The 3,752-nt window shown below is 38.6% G+C and overlaps 1 long non-coding RNA gene across 1 annotated transcript; it reads right to left on the bottom strand.

Moving 5' to 3' along the window:
• Nucleotides 1–324: 324 nt before the first annotated feature.
• Nucleotides 325–1,386, bottom strand: LOC116560967. Its single transcript, XR_004273239.1, has 3 exons — nt 1,238–1,386; nt 1,145–1,148; nt 325–336 (listed from the first exon to the last, which is right to left on the bottom strand). It is a non-coding gene; the product is annotated as an uncharacterized LOC116560967 (long non-coding RNA).
• Nucleotides 1,387–3,752: the final 2,366 nt, after the last annotated feature.

The following is a 3,752-nucleotide window of genomic DNA, read 5'->3' on the forward strand; positions in this document are numbered from 1 at the left end:
ATGGCCTCTCTCACCACCCCTATTCAATGTAGTATTGGAAGTTCTAGCCAGAGCAATCAGGAAAGAAAAGGAAATAAATGGTATTCAATTAGGAAAGGAGGAAGTCAAATTGTTTTTACTTGCAGATGACGTGATTGTATATTTAGAAGACCCTATTGTCTCAGCCCAAAATCTCCTGAAATTGATAAGCAAATTCAGCAAAGTCTCAGGATACAAAATCAGTGTGTAGAAATCACAAGCATTTCTATATACCAATAACAGACTTAAAGAGAGCCAATTCAAGAACAAACTGCCATTCACAATTGCACAAAGAGAATAAAATACCTAGGAATACAACTGATAAAGGATGTAAAGGACCTCTTCAAGGAGAACTACAAACCACTGCTCAAGGAAATAAGAGAGGACAAAACAGATGGAAAAGCATTCCATGCTCATGGTTAGGAAGAATCAATATTGTAAAAATGGCTATACTGCCCAAAGTAATTTATAGATTCAACATTATCCACATCAGGCTACCAATGACCTTCTTCACAGAACTGGAAAAAACCACTTTAAATGTCATAAGGAAACAAAAGAGAGCCCGCATAGCCAAGACAATCCCAAGCAAAAAGAACAAAGCTGGAGGCATCACACTACCTGACTTCAAACTATACTACAAGGCTACAGTAATCAAAATAGCACAGTACTGGTACCAAAACAGATATATAGTCCAATGGAACAGAACAGATGCCTCGGAAGCAACCCCACACATCTACAACCATCCGATCTTTGACAAACCTGACAAAAACAAGCAATGGGGAAAGGATTCCCTGTTTAATAAATGGTGTTGGGAAAACAGGCTAGCCATGTGCAGAATGCAGAAACTGGACCCCTTCCTGACACCTTACACTAAAATTAACTCCAGATGGATTAAAGATTTAAACATAAGACCTAACACCATAAAAACCCTAGAAGAAAACTGAGGCAAAACCATTCAGGACACAGGCATAGGCAAGGACTTCATGACTAAAACACCAAAAGCAATGGCGACAAAAGCCAAAATAGACAAATGGGATCTAATTAAAATTGAGAGCTTCTGTACAGCAAAACAATCATTAGAGTGAACCGGCAACCAACAGAATGGAAAAAAAGTTTTGCAATCTACCCATCTGACAAAGGGCTAATATTCAGAATCTACAAAGAACTAAAACAGATTTACAAGAAACAAACAAACACAAAAGTGGGCATAGGATATAACAAATTCAAAAGTGGGCACAGGATATAAAGACACTTTTAAAAAGAAGACATATATGAGGCCAAAAAACATAGGAAAAAATGCTCATGATCACTGGTCATTAGAGAAATGCAAATCAAAACTACATTGAGATACCATCTCATGCCAGTTAGAATGGCAATCATTAAACAATCTGGAGACAACAGATGCTGGAGAGGATGTGGGGAAATGGGAACACTTTTACACTGTTGGTGGGAGTGTAAATTAGTTCAACCATTGTGGAAGACAGTGTGGTGATTCCTCAAGGATCTAGAAATAGAAATTCCATTTGACCCAGCAATCCCATTACTGGGTATATACCCAAAGGATTATAAATCATTCTACTATAAAGACACATGAACCCATGTGTTCATTGTGGCATTGTTTACAATAGCAAACACCTGGAACCAACCCAAATGCCCATCAATGATAGACTGGACAAGGAAAATGTGGCACATATACACCATGGAATATTATGCAGCCATCAAAAATGATGAGTTCATGTTCTTTGTAGGGACATGGATGAATCTGGAAACCATCATTCTCAGCAAACTGACACAAGAACAGAAAATCAAACACTGCATGTTCTCACTCATAGGTGGGTGTTGAACAATGAGAACATGTGGACACAGGGAGGGGAGCAACACACACTAGGGTCTGTTGGGATGGGGTTAGGGGAGGGACAGCGGGAGTGGGGAGGGTGGGGAGGGATAACATGGGGAGAAATGCCAGATATAGGTGATAGGGGATGGAGGTGGCAAACCACCTTACTATGTATGTTCTAATGCAACAATTCTGCATGATCTGCACATGTACCCCAGAACAAAAGTACAATTTTTAAAAAGCCCAGCTTTTGCTGTTTTTCTTAATTAGCTTTACTTACCCAATCCCTCATTTGCTAAGCAAACCAGCCACAGTTCCAACGATTTGTCTGAGTTTTGCCTATACTGGCAAGCAGATTTTCCTCCTTTCATGCTCAGTGTAGATGTGTGTCTCTGTAACTTGTCTGAAAGAGAGGAATTTTAGTGCTGGCTATTACAATGGGAGAGATTTGAGGTTGACTCCTCAGTTGGTGAGGAAGTTTCCTCACCCAGAGGAGAGTTAGCAACAAGCAGTGCACTATTCGAACAACTGTTCCCAAACCTACTTCCTGATACTCAACCTGCAATTCCTACAGTTAATCTTCTCAATTCCTTCTCACTAGCAAGCAGTAGAGGACAATTTATTACCCAGTTGGCCATACAATTTGATCAGTTCACTACTATGTCCCATGAACATCCCCAGTTCCTACCAATAGGCTTGTGGACTAATCCTTCCTCTTCCAGAAAGCCATATCTTTGTCAGCATCATTACTAAACTGTCAAGAGTCTGACATTTACCCTACTTGCAAACAAAAAAATTATCCTGCCATAGTTTCATGGAAAACCCAAGATTCCTGGATCAGAGATGAAGAATGGCTTATTATTCACATCAATAGCAATAGCCAGAGTATCTGTGTTTTTGCATTTGTTCCTAAGTCCCAATTCCAACAGGTGGCACAGAGGGTCAGGTGACATCATTCCATGCAGCAGGTCGGGTTACCAGAGGAGAACCTAAGCTTAGGGAAACTGAATCTTTTGTAATGGTCAGTAAGTACACCTGCCCTTTGCTCTAGAGGGAGACAGTAGCTCCAGCTTTTAAAGCTCTTCACTATACAAACATCCTTTTACAGGAAGAAAGGGCAAGTCAGTGCTTTGCTCACAAGGTATGCAGAAATATGAGAGACCCATGGAAAAATGTCTCCAACAGGACAGAGAACTATCTAGCAGCACTGTGGGAATGGCACTCGAACAGCAGGTGACTGGGAATTGAATTAATATCTCAGATCATTATGTGTATGATATACATGGAGGTGGTGGGAGCTTATGTGATTATCTAAATAATTTTTCAACCTTCCACAAGAGGCTAAAATAAAAGTTCTCAGAAGAGGAGAAAGAATCTGAGAATTTCCACCTCAGGAGGGACAATAGGAGTCAAGGCATATATTTTAAAAACAGATTAAATTCAAGCGCTATTGATAATTGTTGAATCAAGAGGATAGGTATCTGGTATTTTCTTTTACTATTTTTAACTACATTTTTATGTGTTTAAATTTTTTTGCAATAAAAATTTAATATGTTTTTTAACTAACAATTTGAAATAGTAGAATTATTCATTGAAGAGAAGGTGCTTAGGGTAAAAACCTCTCTTAGTTGGGGTTGGTATTGAATATTTCTCTCCCTGAAAATATCTACTATAGTAGAAGGAAGAAAAATATGTAAACATTTTGTCTACTGATATAATCAAAATTGAATTTTTTGTTTTAGAAATACTTGATATATTTTAAATATGGGGACAAAGACCTGAGGTGAAAGAAAGCTAGACAATCACATTAAATTTCATTAGATGACTAAGTGCTGTATCCAACATGCTAGAAGGACCTAATACATAATCCATGTATCACTAAAGTTCCAGTGATCAC

Source organism: Sapajus apella, unplaced genomic scaffold, assembly GCF_009761245.1.
Source record: "Sapajus apella isolate SASKATOON/1434 unplaced genomic scaffold, GSC_monkey_1.0 scaffold28, whole genome shotgun sequence".
NCBI lineage: Eukaryota > Metazoa > Chordata > Mammalia > Primates > Cebidae > Sapajus > Sapajus apella.